Raw genomic sequence first — 13,385 nt, 5'->3', positions numbered from 1 at the left:
CTGGAAACTGTACCATGCTCTCCTCCCACTACCATCACATGCTCTGAAAGATTCCAGGAAAGGGAATACTGGGAGTAGGAGGAAGAGAGAGGTTCCCATATTATAGTACTGTATTCCACTAACACTAAGCAAAATAAAAATAAGCCATTAAAGAAATTAAACAAGGTTGTGAGTGTCCAGGACATCCATTCTCGGAAATTCAAGATTAAGAGCTCGCTGAAACATTGCCATTCCCAAGTTAGGAAGTGACTGGCTCAAGCTGCCTATAACATTCTTACTCATCAAGGGGGTCTGATGAAAAAAAGAGGGTTCAGAGCTGGAAGAGTCTGGGATGGACTTTGGGAATATTAGCCTCAGGCCTTTTATAGTCTCACAAAGGGGAACATCTTACAGACACTATGCAGAGCTTCTCATCCTCCAAAATGTGGCAAACCAGTACTTCTGCCTTTATGGGGCCCTCGTCCTCATTCCGCTGAACAGTGGCCCCAAAGTCCCATGCTGATGGCACCTTGGGCCCTGGAAAGATTCTCCCGTTTGTTTTCCTCCCATGGGGAGCCCAGAAAGTGAGTTGGGAGACAGATCTCAAAGCATACACGGCAGGCACACCATCCCGAAGTATCTCCGAGTCTAGAGGAAGAAGAGGTAGAGAGAGCTCCAGCCTTTCTCCATGTAGGGACAACTTATCAAGAAAAGGGGGAAAGGTTCAGGGGTGGAGGAGCTTATATTTTCCCCAGCAAAGGACGACGGAGCGTCCCCAACCCCACACCCTCTCATGTAGGAAAAGAGGGAGGAGGAGGAGGAGGAGGAAGCAGGGACCCCGTCTCGCCCACTTTTCCTCAGGGTGCCCCGTGCGCCCAAGACTGTCTCAAAAAGCCAACCTTTAGCAGAAAGGGAGGGGGGACAAGCCGTTCGCCGCCAGCGCGCCCTCCCCCAGCGCCTCGCACTTACATGGCTGCTAGTTGAGTCCCCGTCGTATCCGGACGCCGCTCCGCAGCTTGCCTGGCCAGCCACCCACCCGAGGCGCACGGCAACAAGACGGGGAGGAGCCGGCGCGGGCCGAAGCGTCGGGCCGAGCGCGGGGAGGCGGGGCGCAGCGTCTCCCACCGGGAAAGCGGGAGGAACAAGAGGAGGAGGAGAAAGAGAGAGAACTTCGCTGGGAGGGCGGCGTTTCCCTCGCTATAACTCCGAGCGGGGAACTCGGCGGCGCCGGAGCCACCCGACCCGCACTTCCCCTTACAGTCATCAATCATCCTTCCAGACGTTACGCCTGTAGGGGGCGGGGATGTGCCTGTTGAGGTTAACGCTTCCAAAAGTTGTGTCGAGCGTTTTAGCGGGGGGGGGGGCAGCGGAAGTGAACATTTTCCTCCCCCCACCCACCCCCGTATAAGCATACCGTCTGCACAAGGGTTATCATATAAGTGCTTTCACGGCAGTACTTGCCATTAGAATATGAAAAGCTCATTTCTTCTCCTTTGCTAGAATTCTGTCCTCTTCCTGCTCGCGTCAACAACATTCACACGTGCACACAGACTTACGCTTTTAGAGCTAACGCGTCAAAGCATCCATTTGTTTGGTATCCTAAGAAAAAGAGCTGATGGAACCACCGCGGTGACGTCTCCTCCTTCTGTTGAGACCCCTTTCCATTAGACAGCATGAATGCCTCCTCCTTACAGGTGTCATATTTTAATTGTAAGTTCACCGGTTGATCTGCTTTGTATTGTTTTTCTTCCGCATACGTATTGTTGACTGCGAGTAGCTTTGAGGGCCACTGCAGAAATGCTGCCATAAAAGCTTCGGCTCAAGAGCGTTAGAAGGGACCAGTGAGGCCACATATTCCATCCCTGCTCAGTGCAGGAGCTGCAATGCAAGATGCAACTACAACACCGTTGACAGTAGGCCACCCAGCCTCTGCTTAAATGCCACCAGCGTAGCAGAGCCCACCACTTCTTGTACTGCCAGGCAGCTCATACTCTTAAGTTTCTCCCTCATGTTTAGCTGAAATCTGCCTCCCTGCAATTTCTACCCATTAGTTTTAGCCCTGATTTCTGGAGTGACATCCTCAACAGCTTTTCCAATATATTTGAGAACCGATATGTTATTACAGTATGTAGTTATTGATGGACAATATATTTTTAAGCATAGCGATCATACGAATGCTCAAGCCCAGGGGTCAGCAACCTAAGGTGGCCCAGGGGGGGGGCGTTTAACCAGCCCACGAGCCGCTCCCGAACCGAGCCGCCTGCTTGGCGAGTCCCTGCGTGCTGCGCTAAAACCACTTGCTTCCGCAGTGCTGAAAATAGTGTCTGCACATGCGCAGACACTGAAAATCATGGGCATGCGCACGCAATCCGGCCCATGGAGTGATCTCCACTGGAGTGAACCGGCCCAGACGAGGTAAACCTTGCTGCCCCCTGCTCAAGCCACGTCATATGGAAAAACCTGCAACATGCAATATGTCAAAAACGTTGACAACCGAGGCCAGGACTGAGATTTGGCCCTTCCTCTAACTCTCTTCATTTAATTCAGGCACAGGAGACCCCCTTACAGCTGGCAAAAAAATTAATGTTCACATCCGGAATGTAATTGCCTTGCAATCCCTGTACCCTGCCAAGCCTGGAAAGTTGTGGCACCTTTGAGGGCCAGAGCTTTACACAGGCTCCTGCTTGTCATGGGTTTTCCCCTATGAGGATAAATACACACCTCTCTCATCCTTGCTACATGTTTCTATTTACAGAACAAGTCTCCAAGGGCTTGGCTTTGTTGTTCTTGCAGCTCTTTGCTGCTGCAGTTTCCATGCTTCCACCCGCCTCCAACCAGCAGGTCTCCCACACATCGAAGAGGGGAGGAGCTGCTCCCATTGGACGACAGCCCAGTGGGAGCTTGGCTTGATTAGCTGGTTATGGTGTCAGTATTTCATTCTGATTGACGGCAGATGTCCAACATTTGAGCCAAGCTGCAAAGCACGTTGCTACAGCGCTGGAGCACAAAGAGAGACATTGTGAGCATCTTGAGTTGATAATTCCTATGAAACTCATGCCCCGGCTATATAGATCAAGAATATGGTCTTACTTTGAGGTGGGCTGAGAACCCAAGAAAGGCCACCCTGGTCTACACCCACATGTGCTTTCCCATATTAACTCATTGCAAGTCACAGCAAACAAAGAAGATGACCCCTCAAAGGGCAGCTGAGAGCGGTGGAAAGGGGGATAAACAATAAAACTGCCAATATCAAAATGCCATTATATAAATCTATGGTGGGACCATGCTTTGAATGCCTCCACAGTCGGAGGCAGTATGCTTCTGAATACCAGTTGCCAGGAATCACATGTGCAGAGGAACACAGGTATTAATTGTGGACTTCCAATAGGCACTGCAAGAACAAGATGCCGGATTTCCCAGACCTTTGGCCTAATCCAGCAGGGCCATGACAATTTTTGTCCCAGGCTTTTTAGACCTGTCTACCCATGTACTATCTGAAACAAAAGAGGCGCATTGGTTGACAGATGTGATTTTGTTTTTGCCCCACTGTTAAGTGCATTAGGAACTGTACTTCTGATCTAATTCTTTTTTAAAAAAGTCATCTAAACTGGTGGCAATCATCACGTTTTGCGGTAGTAAATAAGCAAGCATGCAAGTACAGTGGTTGAAAGGAATGACTGCTAATCGTGACACCCGTACATTTCTACAGTATCAGACACAGTAGGACTCTTGGCACCAGTCACTGTGATCCAGCAGAAGAGGGCACTTCTACTCACATTCTTGTGTTTGGGAACTGATTGCTGGACTTTAGTCTGATCTAGCAGGACTCTTACTTTCTTAACACAGTAAGTAAGTAAGTAAGTAAGTAAGTAAGTAAGTAAGTAAGTAGTTGCTAGCCTCTTATTGTGCTTAGTTTTGTTTTCATGCAGGCTGTAGGCTAGCTGGCTGTTACTCCTCTGGGAAAGCAGACATTCCTTCAGCAGGGAGGACTCTTTCTGCCCACACTGTCAAACACATGCTGCTCTTGTTGTGTCCTCTTTGTGTCCTCCAGCTCCTTTATAATCCCCATTCCTGCAATAGGATGAGTCATGTTAGCTTTCTTGCTCTCTGTGGTCATTTTAATGCTCAGTAGGCATCCAGGAAACAGGAGATTTATACATCTATTAAATAAGCTTCCAAGGAGGAAAAATATAAAACTCACTGCAAAATGCTACATTATTTTATCATTTCTCATAATTATTGTGTAATTCATGATACTCTGTTACAAGCCTATCAGGGCCGATTCTTCTCGCTCTCAGTGTTTCCATCAACATAGGTAGTTTACATACCAATTTAACTTAAATACAACACATGGTCACATTGCATTCAGTACAGTTAGAATACAAGATAGATAGATGACTATACAGTACATATAATGCAAATATTACGCTGCCTGTCTAACTGTGTATTTGAAATTAGTAGGACTGATTCATTCCTGGGGGTGGGGATGTTTAGGACTGGGCTGTAACATTCATCAGTTCCCAGACATAACTGCAAGATCTTGCAAGACCACCTGTGTTTGTTGATAAAATTTCAGCAAAAGGCAAACATGGTAGATGTCTTAAGAGATTAACTCATATTCTTTCCAACTTATCTACAAGTGAGGTCAATGCCGTTCCAGAGCATTTCCCTTCAGGTTTACCCAGATTGTTCTTTGGAGTGGAGAGACTATGTTTCTTGAGTGCACTTTCTTTAGAGGATCTCTCTGAAATCTACAGAATCTAAGATGCTGACAAAGATGCATGACCTAGCTGTATCCTGTGTTAAGTGTGGGCAGCATACAGACCATATATTTAAAGCACATTTCCCCCAAAGCATCATGGGAACTGTAGTTTACCCCTCACAACACCCTTAAACCACAGTTCCCAGGATGCTTTGGAGAAACTAATGTGTTAAAGCATGTACAGTGGTACCTCGGGTTACATACGCTTCAGGTTACATACGCTTCAGGTAACAGACTCCGCTAACCCAGAAATAGTGCTTCAGGTTAAGAACTTTGCTTCAGGATGAGAACACAAATTGTGCTCCAGCGGCGTGGCAGCAGGAGGCCCCATTAGCTAAAGTGGTGCTTCAGGTTAAGAACAGTTCCAGGTTAAGTACAGACCCCCGGAACGAATTAAGTACCCGAGGTACCACTGTATTGTTTGGTTGCAAGAAGAAGAATCAAGCCCAAAACACTGCATGTTGCCAACCCTTGGAAGTCTCACTCAGCCTTAAATTGGTGGCTTGAACTTCCTTGGTAAAGCAGGAAACATACTTTGCACATCAGAGACAATTTCCTTTGCTACTATACTTTGACACATTGCACTGAAGACAATACCAACAATTATGGTAGGATTACTACAATGTAGTCTTCATTCATCTGAGTTTCTCAAGTTTCCTGTCATCTCAAGCTCTGTCCTGTTACTGCTGGACCACATTCCTAGGTTCTGCCTAAGCATCAGATTTCTGTCTTTTTAAAGAGTTGACCGGCCCATGGCATCCCAGGGCTCTAGCTCATGACACCACTAAATGCTATCCCATGCGTCAGGTAGAATGGCTACTTATCCATAAAAACTGGAAAAAAGACAAAAGACTGCCCAGATTTACATGTGCTGGTTTACATGTATAATTGCAAATTTAGAAACAATTGCTAAAATAAATACATCTCACCATAGGAAGGAAGACTGGCCATCTGTCATGGATGCTTTAGCTGAGATGGCTGCATTGCAGGGGGCTGGACTAGATGATCCTTGGGTCTCTTCCAACTCTATGATTCTATAATTCTATTATTCTACCAATCAGATGATGTGTATGTCTGCTTAGTGTGCTGTCTATGTGTTGTTAATGGGCAGTTTCAAGGCCCCTGTTGTCCAGGATTTTCTTTGCAGTGGACTTGGACTAAACAGCCCTTCAAACTGAGGACTGTTCTCTGTGAAGTTGGAACACATGGCTACCTAAACCTCGGGCTTTAGAATGGCAGAGACCTGTCAGACCTTAACATTGCATTGTGGACATGAGAACTTCACTGCAGTTACTGTAGTCACAGATCCAACCAGCGGCCCCTCCAGATCTACAGAGTGTTTCTAATAGTGTTAAGATTCAGAAGAAGTAGAGAGAAACATGCCCATTTCAGTGAATGAGGGGTTCAGGAGGTTGCCTGTATTGCATGTGTTGGCTAGGTCATTCCTCCAGGAATGTCTCTTCTTTGAACTCCGTTATAAGCACTTGGCAGCTGAGGCATTGGGATTGCAGCTGTTCCCTAGGGCAGAGAGCTTCAGAAGGAGCAAGGACACTGTGCAGAGAAATGTTCCATCAATAAACAAGACTCTGTCAGGAAGTCATGCTAGAACAACACAAGACCAATTTATCTAGACAAAAGGCAGTGCATCACTGAACATTCAGAGACACACTCACAGGCCTATCTCCTCAGCCCCTTAGCTGGCCATAGTTGCTCTCTCTCACCATCTCCCTGCCATGAGTGACATAAACAGCTGGGCCCACTGGCTCTGCCAGCAGTTGATTAGCCAGCGAGTGTATCACTTTGTGTATTCAGAAGTGCAGCCTTGTGCTTCGGGTGTGGTGTGTGTCAGTGGTGCCATCAGGGCAGGACTTTGGGGCAGAGGTCCAGGGCTCCACTCAACAAAACTAAACCTTGCAAAAACACAAAGTATGCAAGCTAACGTGGTTCGGTCCAAGTACTGCTGAAATGCTGGCAGGGAGGAGGCAGAAACACAGGCCTGCTTTGGCTCACATCACCTGGAGCACTTCAGAGCCCAGCTGGGATGAACTAACTACGTGTGGAATGCGTTATATGCTAGGCCAGGCAGCTTCCAGGAGACAAAACCCAACGCATTTTGGTGCCCAGCAGCTTTTGGCATGAGCAATATCGTAGAAGAGAAAACATATGAGATTTATGAAAGCTGGATAACAGCTGGACAGATGGGCAGCTTCCTGTAATAGAAGGAAGCACAGCCAAGAGGAATGAGACTGAGCAACTGGGACAGGAATTGAGGTGATGGGCAAAAACTAGAATGGGAAATAATGCAATACTAAAAAAGAATCACCAAAAGAAGAGTGCAGAAGAGGACAGAGATTTGCATAATAGGTACATTTGCTAATTCATATGTATAGATGCAAATTTAGTAATAGTTACTATAATTTAAATAGAAATAAAATACATAATCACCATGGTGGGGAAGACTTTGACCAGGTGATCTGTGTCTGCCCATATTGCTGTCCAAGTGCTAACTATGGGTAACTTCAAGGCCATCCTGCTCCCTCTTTCTAGGGTTCTTATATTTCAACTGGACTTGGACTGAAGAGCAAGCTTTTGAATTCTCCAGAACTCTTCAACTAGGTGGGGAGAGGAAAATCGGCTAATATTGGAACCATGGAGTCTGTGACTAATAGCAGACTCCATGGGTGGTATTTAAAGTTAGTGATACTTAGAGTAGACCTACTGAACTCAGTAGACTGAAGTAACTTGTCAATTTATTTCCCTAGGTCTCTCTATCACCTCATGGCTCCCACATCAGGCAGTTTCATTCCTTACCCCCATCCAATCTTTGGATTGCTTAGCAAAAACCCCAAAATATCTGCAGAATTCTTTCAACACCTGCAGACTATTTTTGTAATGTTTTGATTGGTATGTGGATTTTGGAATGAAAATAAATGACTGCCATCACCACATTTTGTTTGTTGAGCTTTAATTGCACAAACCTAAATTTCTGGTATGCACATGAATTGCTCCTGCAAAATATAGTGACAGTCTGGAGGCACCCAAAAACAGTTGAGTGAGTAAAAGCAGCCGCCCTTTCCTGAGGAAGCCACCACCAGGCTGGTCTGTGCGGTGTTATTGCAGCTGCTGCCACCTGGTGCTCAATAACAGTACCACTCAAGATGAAATAGATTTCACAAAACCAACTACAGTGGTACCTCGGGTTAAGTACTTAATTCGTTCCGGAGGTCCGTTCTTAACCTGAAACTGTTCTTAACCTGAAGCACCATTTTAGCTAATGGGGCCTCCTGCTGCTGCCGCACCACCGGAGCCAGATTTCTGTTCTTATCCTGAAGCAAAGTTCTTAACCTGAAGCACTATTTCTGGGTTAGCGGAGTCTGTTACCTGAAGCGTATGTAACCTGAAGCGTATGTAACCCAAGGTACCACTGTAAGGCAGAAAAAATGGTTTGGGCTGATTTTCCTCTGGGTTTGATCTCACTTGCTTCCCTCACAGAATGCAATTGTTAATTTACATCTGTCAGTTCAAGCCACTTTGCACTTGTCTCAGGTATCTTTATTACATTAGTCATAGTCCTTCAGTGGAAAAGCAACCACATGAACCCACACAATAATACAAGACAAATCACAAACCAAATAAAACAAGGTTATACCTTTTTCACATTTCTGTTCCCAAAGAGATAGTCATGTTAGTCTGTTGCAGCCAAAAGAACAAAGAGTTCTTGCTGTGGCACCTTAAAGGCAAAGGCAATTAATTTTTACTCAAGAGTATACAGTTAATAAGGGGACGCGGGTGGTGCTGTGGGTAAATCCTCAGCGCCTAGGGCTTGCTGATCGCATGGTCGGTGGTTCGAATCCCCGCGGCGGGGTGAGCTCCCGCCTGCGGTCCCAGCTCCCGCCTGCGGTCCCAGCTCCTGCCTACCTAGCAGTTCGAAAGCACCCCTAAAGTGCAAGTAGATAAATAGCTACCGCTTTCTAGCGGGAAGGTAAACGGCGTTTCCGTGTGCTGCGCTGGTGCGGCTCGTCAGAGCAGCTTCGTCAGGCTGGCCACGTGACCTGGAAGTGTCTCCGGACAGCGCTGCCCCGGCCTCTTAAGTGAGATGGGCGCACAACCCTAGAGTCAGACACAACTGGCCCGTACAGGCAGGGGTACCTTTACCTTTACCTTTATACAGTTAATAATGCCCATTGCTTTCAGTGGGTCTACTCCAAGTATGACTAAGGTTGGATACAACCCAAAGAGACTGAGGCTGCGTACATATTACCATTTACTCTGGCTCTGGTGCACTCCCACTGCTTGTGTCTGAAACCAAGTACTGTACGCATGATGTTAGCCATAATCCTCATGTATGTAGTAGTTTGAGAAATACTCTCTTTGAATGTATTTCCCCCTCAAACCAGTTTCCATCTGATTTGGAAATGCAAGACACAAATAAGTTGAGGTGCATACTATTCAGACAGCTGTGGTTCATGCGCAGGTGAAAGTGCATGCACAGATGACAGCTGCCTTGAATAGGAGGCACAGGGAAACAAAACAGGTAATGTGCATCGGATGACGACACCCCTACTCTTAAGATGCATTTACAACTCCTCAGATTCCTCTATCTACATTGTGAGAATGAGCTGATCTTCGTGAATAACAGGAAGCAAGGACCCCATTGTTTCTCTGCAACATTGTATGTTTGCTTTCATACATCCAAAGCTGACCACAGTTAGACACATGATACAGTATTAGATTAAATGCTCCTTGGTCCGGTGCTACCAGGCTTTTTCTATGCTTGAAACAAAAATAAAAGTTGGAGAAAACCAAAAGCCCTTTTAGTTTAACTCTGTAGAACAGAGGTAGTCAAAACAGTACTCTCCAAATTTCTGGACTACAACTCCCACCAGCCTCAGGGAGCAGAACCAATGACAGAGAATGATGGGAGCTGTAGTCGAAAACATCTGGAAGGCACCACGTTGCCTATCCCTGCTCTAGAACATAAGAAACTGCCTTATACATCAGTCAAGATCAGTATCATCTGCACTTACTATCTGCAGCTCTCTGGGGTCTCAGACAAAATTATTTCCTATATGTCACTCGAGATTACAGAGAATAAACTTGGGACCTTCTGTAAGCAAAGCATGTGCTCTACCACAGAGCTACACCCCTTTCTTATAACTATGGCAGAAACAGTGAGCAGTCCACCAGCTCTACAAAAAAGAATTCAGAACATAATGTTCCATCACAAGCAGAGAACAGACTAGCCGTGACAGAAAGATACACATGCAGCAAATAGTTCAAGGTATCTCATGTGAGCAAACAAAGCATCATGCTGAAAGGAAGAACAGAAAGAAACAACAGGTCCAAACACTTAAGGAGAGGAAATTATCAGTATGTAGCTCTGAAGTCTTATTGTCAGGCAGAAGTAGTCAGACTCGTGGGGTGGTGGGGAGATAGCCCAGCTTACCACATACCCCTTCCCATTAGGGCCCATATTCCAGGAGAAAGAAATCTTTACCAACCCCATAGCTGCTTTTGTACCTGGAGGTTGGGGGGGGGGGGCTTCCTAGGTCCATATGCCAGTGGTGGGTATGGCCCGAGGCATTCGTGGGTAGAGCAGCTGTAATGACTCTTACCTTTCTATGATAAAATGCTTCCACACACACCTCTCTCTATCCAGGTACGCTTGATGTATTATCACAGGACGCCTTCAGGTAAAAGGACCCAAGGAGGATGCAGAGAAGGGCTAGAAAGGTGTATGGCCTGGGGAGATTTCCAAGACTCTTCCAGGTAGCCTGAGATTCCCCATCCATGCCCTATGCCTTCCTATTTGCTTCTCCAAAATTCTCCCCCTCCTCACTCCATCCACCCCAGCCTGCTTATAAACCACCTGGAAGAGTCTGGAAGCTCAACTGCAGGCTATTCAAACTGATTGCTAGTCAGGTTACTCACAAGTAAGCAGCTAGCCTAACAGTTTTTAAGTGTTGTTTTAATGGTTGCTATTCTATGCAAAAGCCTTTGACTGTGTCAACCACAGCAAATTATGGCAAGTTCTTAAAGAAATGGGAGTGCCTGATCACCTCATCTGTCTCCTGAGAAATCTCTATGTGGGACAAGAAGCTACAGTTAGAACTGGATATGGAACAACTGATTGGTTCAAAATTGGGAAAGGAGTACGACAACGCTGTATATTGTCTCCCTGCTTATTTAACTTATATGCAGAATTCATCATGCGAAAGGCTGGGCTGGATGAATCCGAAGCCGGAATTAAGATTGCTGGAAGAAATATCAACAACCTCAGATATGCAGATGACACAACCTTGATGGCAGAAAGTGAGGAGGAATTAAAGAACCTTTTATTGAGGGTGAAAGAGGAGAGTGCAAAATATGGTCTGAAGCTCAACATCAAAAAAAACGAAGATCATGGCCACTGGTCCCATCACCTCCTGGAAAATAGAAGGGGAAGAAATGGAGGCAGTAAGAGATTTTACTTTCTTGGGCTCCATGATCACTGCAGATGGTGACAGCAGTCACGAAATTAAAAGACGCCTGCTTCTTGGGAGAAAAGCAATGACAAACCTAGACAGCATCTTAAAAAGTAGAGACATCACCTTGCCAACAAAGGTCCGTATAGTAAAAGCTATGGTTTTCCCAGTAGTGATGTATGGAAGTGAGAGCTGGACCATAAAGAAGGCTGACTGCCGAAGAATTGATGCTTTTGAATTATGGTGCTGGAGGAGACTCTTGAGAGCCCCATGGACTGCAAGAAGATCAAACCTCTCCATTCTTACGGAAATCAGCCCTGAGTGCTCACTGGAAGGACAGATTGTGAAGCTGAGGCTCCAATACTTTGGCCACCTCATGAGAAGAGAAGACTCCCTGGAAAAGACCCTGATGTTGGGAAAGATGGAGGGCACAAGGAGAAGGGGACGATAGAAGACGAGATGGTTGGATGGTGTTCTTGAAGCTACCAGCATGAGTTTGATCAAACTGCGGGAGGCAGTGGATGACAGAAGTGCCTGGCGTGCTCTGGTCCATGGGGTCATGAAGAGTCGGACATGACTAAACGACCAAACAACAACATTCTTGTGCTTCTCTAGACACAGATGATTATGAAGACTATGAAGAAGAAATAAACATAACAAACCCATCCAAGCTAAGAATAAAATTGCTTCCTTACTCCAAAATATATGTATCTCCCCAAACATATTTTATTTATGTATTTAGTCCATTTCAATTCAATGCCAACCTACATCCTTAGATTCCTGTCAGTTTACAAACTGCCATTTTATTGCCAGTTTACAGTGCCACATTCACATGCAAGAGGAAAGGAACTCCATAGCTAAATTCCCACTGGAGAAAAAGCCCTATTCAAGGTCACCACCACACACTGAGCAACAGTAAATAATAATAATAATAATAATAATAATAATAATAATAATAATAATAATAATTTATTATTTATACCCCGCCCATCTGGCTGAGTTTCCCCAGCCACTCTGGGTGACTCCCAATCAAGTGTTAAAAATAGTACAGCGTTACATATTAAAAACTTCCCTGAACAGGGCTGCCTTAAGATGTCTTCTGAATGTCAGGTAATTGTTTATCTCTTTGACATCTGATGGGAGGGCATTCCACAGGGCGAGCGCCACTACCGAGAAGGCCCTCTGTCTGGTTCCCTGTAGCCTCACTTCTCACAATGAGGGAACCGCCAGAAGGCCCTCGGCGCTGGATCTCAGTGTCTGGGCTGAACGATGGGGGTGGAGACGCTCCTTCAGGTATACAGGACCGAGGCCGTTTAGGGCTTTAAAGGTCAGCACCAACACTTTGAATCGTGCTCGGAAACGTACTGGGAGCCAGTGCAGATCTCTCAGAACCGGCCACTCCCAGTCACCAGTCTAGCTGTCGCATTCTGGATTAATTGCAGTTTCCGGGTCACCTTCAAAGGTAGCCCCACGTAGAGTGCATTGCAGTAGTCCAAGCATGAGATAACTAGAGCATGCACCACTCTGGCGAGACAGTTCGCGGGCAGGTAGGGTCTTAGCCTGCGTACCAGGTGGAGCTGGTAGACAGCTGCCCTGGACACAGAGTTAACCTGCGCCTCCATGGACAGCTGTGAGTCCAAAATGACTCTCAGGCTGCACACCTGGTCCTTCAGGGGCACAGTTACCCCATTCAAGACCAGGGAATCCCCCACACCCACCGGCTCCCTGTCCCCCCAAAACAGTACTTCTGTCTTGTCAGGATTCAGCCTCAATCTGTTAGCCGCCATCCATCCTCCAACCGCCTCCAGGCACTCACACAGGACCTTCACCGCCTTCACTGGTTCTGATTTAAAGGAGAGGTAGAGCTGGGTGTCATCTGCATACTGATGAACACCTAGTCCAAACCCCCTGATGATCTCTCCCAGCGGCTTCATATAGATATTAAAAAGCATGGGGGAGAGGACGGAACCCTGAGGCACCCCACAAGTGAGAGCCCAGGGGTCTGAACACTCATCCCCCCCCCACCACTTTCTGGACACGGCCCAGGAGGAAGGAGCGGAACCACTGTATGACAGTGCCCCCAGCTCCCAGCCCCTCTAGACGGTCCAGAAGGATGTTATGGTCGATGATGTCAAAGGCCGCTGAGATCCAGCAGAACTAGGAAACAGCTCTCACCTTTG

General features: G+C 46.5%; 1 protein-coding gene across 4 annotated transcripts in view; it reads right to left on the bottom strand.

The window, feature by feature from the left end:
• RIPOR1 (RHO family interacting cell polarization regulator 1) overlaps positions 1–13,385 on the bottom strand; it is a 111,584-nt gene that overhangs the window by 85,899 nt on the left and 12,300 nt on the right. For 2 of the 4 annotated variants that reach the window (XM_083514786.1, XM_083514795.1), the window contains exon 1: positions 949–1,156. The exons of the other annotated variants lie outside the window; for them this stretch is intronic. The gene's annotated coding sequence lies outside the window, so the exon portion shown is untranslated. Of the gene's footprint in view, positions 1–948; positions 1,157–13,385 lie in introns of those variants that run through there. 4 annotated transcript variants of the gene reach the window in all.

Source organism: Podarcis liolepis (assembly GCF_965112155.1).
Source record: "Podarcis liolepis genome assembly, chromosome: 7".
NCBI classification, from domain to species: domain Eukaryota; kingdom Metazoa; phylum Chordata; class Lepidosauria; order Squamata; family Lacertidae; genus Podarcis; species Podarcis liolepis.
The sequence above is the reverse complement of the archived record's forward strand: the minus strand, read 5'-3'. Positions and strand labels throughout refer to the sequence as shown.